We start from the raw sequence: 6,381 nt of genomic DNA on the forward strand, positions 1-6,381 counted from the left end.
GCTGTTGTTGGCCGACAAAATTCGTGTGCAGTCTTTTGCATTTTTCAACAGACACGACAGACCTTGAACAAAAGACGGCCAATCGTTCGGCCGACAATCTGCACGTGTGTACGAGGCATTAGGTGCAGCTGACCATAAGGGGGGAAAATACCGGGGGGGAGGGGGGTGAGTGCAGCCCCACTGCATTTAAGGACCGGCCAGCTGCAATATATAACATTTTTTGGTGCACTCTAAGAAGTGGCCTAGGTTCAATGTTGGTACAATTCTACATTTAAACCACAAAGGGTTTTGGATTTATGAATCCATATGCATGGCATGGCTATCAGAGCAAGTAATTGTAATGCTTAAGTGCCACACTCTGTGTCAAAACAATGAATCTCCCTACTGACTTATGGCTCTCCTTGTGTCTAATGCTTGAGTTGTGAAAATTGGCTTGTCTACCGGATTCTCAAAAGTATGGAAGTTAAAGTGAACCTGTATGAAGTGGGTCATTTTGCTCTGTGTCCTAATGGGGATGGTTTCCTCATAGTTACTATTCAAATGTTGGATGGCTTGCAGAGCAGGAAGAGAAATCGCCTTGATGGGGACACAATCTTAAATTTAAAACCAGACAGTAGCTCTAAGCCTTTCCTGCTCCATCCATTTTGTAAAAAACTCAACTGGAGCTCTGCTTTCTTGAAACCACGTGGTTTCTGCTCTGTCAGAAAAGCTTCTCTTGCGGCCCACTTTTATTGTTTTTCAGTCTTCTGAACCAAACCCTTCCAAATGACAGGTCCACTGGTCAGTCATTTCGAGAGGGCAACAAAAGGGGCATTTTTTTGACTTGTAAAGGTAACCGTAAAAGTCCTACTTAAGAACTGATCCAAGAAGTTTAAAATTGATTACAGGTTTACTTATTTTCAAAAAATAAGACCTTGAATAATTTTGTTGGCCTTTATTTTTGCACTAACAAAGCATGTTGTCTGTCAAACTTTTTTTTTGCATTGATTTTATTTTTTTTATAAAACTTGCATGGCCATACTGTGTTTGGTTTTTTTTTTTTTTTTTATATATATATTTCTTTGTGAATCTATTTTATATTTATGCATGGGCATTGTGTGATGTGTATTAAAGTATAAAACTCTGACTATCAAAAACTCCTCAGACTGCCACATTTTCTTTAATGCATGTATCCATAATCCTGTATGAATGTGAACGTTTTATGTGCTGTGACTTCAAGGTATAAATCCTAAGTGACCACATTCTGTAGAAGTTAGAAATAGTTTGTGTTACACACACGATTTTATATGGAGTAGGGGAAGGGTTAAAAACCATGCTATCTTTTTCATTGGGTAGATTTTCCTACACTTTCTGTCCTGTAGACTCAAAAGAAAGTGAACATTTCTTTCCAATGTGAAGGAAATGGACATATCAAGGAAATGTCTGTTTTGACTATTTCCTGTTGTGCTGGCACCTTTTTTAAAATTCTGGATTTACCCTTAATCATTCCCAGTGCCATTGGTGATCAGGACAGTTTGAATCGCCCTAATGTCTGACTCCAAGGTCTTTATGGACCTTGCTTTTGTGCACTGGTCCAAATCATTTGGCGTGGAGTTTTTTTTTTTTCAGGGTTTGGGCGTGGCACCAGTGAAGGGAGCTCTTAAGGCATCAGCCTACCAAGACATTTTGGACAATTTCATGCCCCCACTGTGGCCCCTTCCTGTTTCAATATGACTGCGCAGCAGTGCACAGATCAAGGTCCATAAAGACCTGGATGAGCGAGTTTGCGGTGGTGGAACTTGACTGGCCTGCACAGAGTCCTGACCTCAACCAACCAGAGAAACCTTTGGGATAAATTAGAGCAGAGACTGTGAGCCAGGCCTTCTCGTCCACCTCAGCGCCTGACCTCATAAATGCCCTTCTGGAAGAATGCTCAAACATTTCCATAGATGCACTCCTAAACCTTGTGGACAGCCTTCCCAGAAGAGTTGAAGCTATTATAGCTGTAAAGGGTGGGCCAACTCCTTATTGAACCCTACAGATGAAGACTGGAATGCCATTAAAGTTCATAGGTGTGTAAAGGGATGCATCCCCAGTGTGTGTGTACAATATATATTTTTTTCTCTTACGTCCTCCGACAGTCGCCGCCTCTTCATATTCGTTACATATGGGGGTATTAGACTTTGCTCCGAAGGAGTAGCTAGGCAACAGAATGTTAACATTAAAGCTTTTAACATATCCCACCCTCAAGGGGTGGTCCCCTCAGTCAATACCCTCCTACTTCCTGCAACCATATCTCAGTTTTTTAATGTCTAGCTTGTCAGGAGTGGCTGGCTTTTTCTGTGCTGGGGCTTTCTGCCCCAGACTCTTTCTTCTTTTTGAAATTTTGTTTGAGTTTTCTCTCTACCTTTACTTAGCTGTTATTTTTGTCAGCATTAGTTAGTTCTTCTGATGAAGAGGATCATGCGGGCTGGGTCTCGGGCTGATCCCCCTGGTCGTGGGTCAGTGGCTTCCCAGCCTGCCATCGAGCGTTCAGCCAGGTAACGCTCCTGGCACAGTGAACGACCCATCCCTGTTCGGTGCAGGGATGATTGGTGAGGTGGCTACCTCACTGGACGCTGTGCGGTTTCTTAACCCCCATTTTGTGCGTCTTGAATTGCGACTCTCCCTGCCTCATGTGCAGCGGCTTGTTCGCCTGTGCGGGTCCCCCACGCCATTGTGAGGTAAGTGTATCTATGTGGGGGCCTGTCTGTCTGGGGGGGTGTCAGTCTGGGACTGTGTAACCTGCCTCTATTCACACTGCTTGTCTCCCTATCTCTCGGCTGCATGCTGTGGGCTGCAAGGGGGGGGGGGGGGAGCTGTGTGACACTGTGTGTGTCAGTCTGATCAGTGTGTGAAGCTGTGTGCTGTGGGGCATGTTTTTTTGGCATGTTTGGGCATATACAGCGATCGCTGCGGCGATCTGACATGTATTCTTATACAGGGATGTCATGTGTGCATTACTGCACTGTGGAGCGGCGGTTTCGGCGCCAAACGGCGCCATTTTGCCTACACTCGCTCCGGCCGCATGTTTTACATGCATGGCGGCCATTTTCTTGTAGCCTCCATAGGCTTTCATAGAGCGCCCTGGCAGCATCACTTCCTCTTTCCAGGAACACCGATCGAGGCAGCAGCGGCGAGGGTCTCCTCGGGTTTTATCCTTCTGTTCTTGCTATCCATTGCCTGTGTTCAGTTTGCATATTCCCTGTGGGGGTCTCATTGTGCTTGAGTGTGGTGCGGTGGGCTGCGCTTGCCGCGCTTGCTTAAAGGGGCAGTTAACCCTTTATTGTACAGCATTACAGGGGCAATGGATTCTCAGGAGGGCAAATTTCCTACCGCCTTGGTGGAAAGCCAGGGGACCGCTGTTTCCCCCTCAGGGGGGGATTTAGCCACTATTGTGGCTGGCCTTGCTGCTCAGGTACAGATGCTGGTGGCTGCTCAATCTACTAAAAGGCCCAGAGTTGCTCTTTCCTCTGATTCTGAGGGTGAAGGTGATGGGGCTGTTATGGCGGGGGCCTCCTTATCGGGGTCCCGCTCCTCCCTAGATCTAGTGGGGTCCGAGGTGGAGGCTGAGGTTGAGGGGGTTGATAATTCTCCCCCTGGCTCGCCTGAAGAGCTTGCAATCATGGATGAGTTGATTGCTTCCATAAAGCAAACGCTGCGTTTGCAGGATGAAGTGTGTCCCCCCCCGCCGCCTTGGCGGCTTATGGGACGCAGAGAAATTGCAGGACGCCGCAGGTTTTTCCCTGCAATGATGATTTTCAGCGCGCTGTTAAGGAACAATGGCGCAATCTGCGCAAACCTTTTGCTGTACCAAGTAGATTCAAGCTACGTTATCCTTTCTCCCCTTCCACTGATGAAAGGTGGTGTGTGCCTCCCCCAGTGGATCACGCAATTGCGGTTTTAAACAAAGCCACTGCGATTCCTGCAGAGGATTCCCCTGTGTTCCGTGATGCCACGGATAGGAGATTGGAGTCTCTTGCCCGTCATACTTATTCTGTTACGGGTTCTATGCTTAAGGCTCTGTTTGCTTCTCTCATGGCGGCCCAGGCGATCGCAAGTTGGACGCAGATGCTTAGGCGCGTCCTAGTGGCCGATTCGGCCTCGCCGGCGACCCTGGATATGGTGGATCAAATCCACCAGGGTGTCATGTATCTGTGTGATGCGGACCTGGACCTGGTTCCGTTGGCTGCACGTGTGCACAGCGTGGCGGTGTTGTCTCGCTGCCTGGTTTGGTTAAAATGTTGGTCGGTGGACCAGTCCTCACGTAAGACCTTAGCCAATCTACCTTATGATGGGTCTCGCCTTTTTGGGGAGTCCTTGGATGTGTTGATTAAGGGGCTCACCGGGGGTAAGAGCACTCTCTTGCCCCATTTCCCCAAGGCTAAGGGGGCTTCTGGGAAGAAGCATGCTAATTTTCGGCCCCCTCAGGGGTCCTTTCGTGCCTTCCGGCCGCACTACAAGGGCAAGCCGTTCAAAGGTCAAGGCTCTCAGAAGAAGCCCTGGTCTGGGAAACAGAAGTCCGGCCAATCCGGATCTGCAGCCCATAACAGTTCGGCCTGAAGGGGCGCCCTCACCCAGTTTTGGGGTGGGGGGACGCTTGCTCGGTTTTCTTCAGCCCTGGTTGGCCCGTGTGCGGGACAGATGGGTTCAGGAAATCGTTCGGTCTGGTTACAAGATCGAGTTTCTCTCTCGGCCGGAGAGCAGATTTTTTCCCTCAAATCTTCAACTGTCTCCAGAGCGTTTGCGGGACCTGCACCTGGCGGTGCGGGACCTGAGGGCTCAGGGAGTGGTGGTTCCGGTGCCTCATCGGGACAGATTTCGGGGGTTTTATTCCAATCTGTTCACCGTGCCCAGAAAGGAGGGCAAGGTTCGTCCAATTCTGGACTTGAAGGCTCTGAACCGCTCTGTGCGGGTTCGCAAGTTCCGCATGGAATCCCTGCGGTCGGTGGTGGCTGCCCTGGTTCCGGGGGAATTCATGGCCTCCATCGATTTGAAGGATGTGAAGGATGCGTATCTTCACATCCCCATTTTCGAGGGTCACCAGAGGTTCCTTCAATTTGCCATTGCGGAGGATCACTACCAGTTCGTGGCGTTGCCTTTTGGTCTCGCCTCGGCTCCGCGGGTCTTCACCAAGGTGCTTGCACCGGTTCTGGCATTATTGAGGGCCCAGGGCATTTCTGTCCTGGGGTATCTGGACGACATTCTGGTTCGGTCTGCGACCAGCCAGGGTCTGGAGAAGGACCTGTCTGTCACGATGCAAACTCTACAGGAGTTTGGTTGGACGATAAATTTTCCAAAGTCGACACTGAGTCCGTCGGTTCGTCTTCCCTACCTGGGAATGATTCTGGACTCGGTGCAGGCGAAGGTCTTCCTGCCGGAAGACAAACTCAGAACTCTTCAGGAGGAAGTCAGGTCCCTCAGGGACGTTCCGCACTCGTCTCTGCGGACGTGCATGAGATGTCTGGGATTGATGGTCTCGGCCTTCGAGGCGATTCCCTTCGCCCAGTTTCACACGCGGGGTCTCCAAGCAGAGATCCTGTCCAGGTGGGACGGGCGGCCTCAATCTCTGGATCTTCAAATCTCGTTGAGTCATCGCACCAGAAGAAACCTTCTGTGGTGGCTCCAGTCCCCGTTGGTGTCCGGGGGCAAGTCGTTTCGTCCTGTCTCGTGGACGGTGATCACCACGGATGCCAGCCTGTCGGGCTGGGGTGGTGTTCTGGGCGTTCTGTCCGCCCAGGGAACTTGGTCGGAGGGGGAGTCTTCCCTTCCGATCAACATTCTGGAATTGCGTGCGATAAGTCTCTGTCTTCATCGCTGGACGGACCGGCTGCAGGGCTGCCCGGTTCGGGTGCAGACGGACAATGCCACGGCGGTGGCCTACATCAACCACCAAGGGGGCACCAAGAGTGCCCGAGCGGCTCGAGAAGTGGCCGACATTCTGTCTTGGGCCGAGACTCATGTCCCGGCGATAACGGCGGTTCACATTCCGGGGGTGGAGAACTGGCAGGCGGACTATCTGAGTCGCCAGACCCTGGATCAGGGGGAATGGTCTCTCCACCCGGCTGTCTTCCAGATGTTGTGCGCGAAGTGGGGTCTTCCAGATGTGGACCTATTCGCGTCTCGTCTCAACAACAAGGTTCGTGGCAAGGACGCGCGACCCTCGGGCAGACGCGTCGGACGCGTTAGTGGCCCCGTGGCATCAGTACAGGCTGATGTATGCGTTTCCACCGATTCAGTTGCTGTCCAGGTTCCTTCGCAGGTTACACTCGGAACGCAGCACAGTGATTCTGGTGGCACCGGACTGGCCTCGCCGGTCCTGGTACGCAGACCTCGTGAATCTGGCGGTCGACGCCCCGTGGC

This window comes from Pelophylax lessonae (assembly GCF_965119305.1).
Source record: "Pelophylax lessonae genome assembly, chromosome: 4".
NCBI classification, from domain to species: Eukaryota; Metazoa; Chordata; class Amphibia; order Anura; family Ranidae; genus Pelophylax; species Pelophylax lessonae.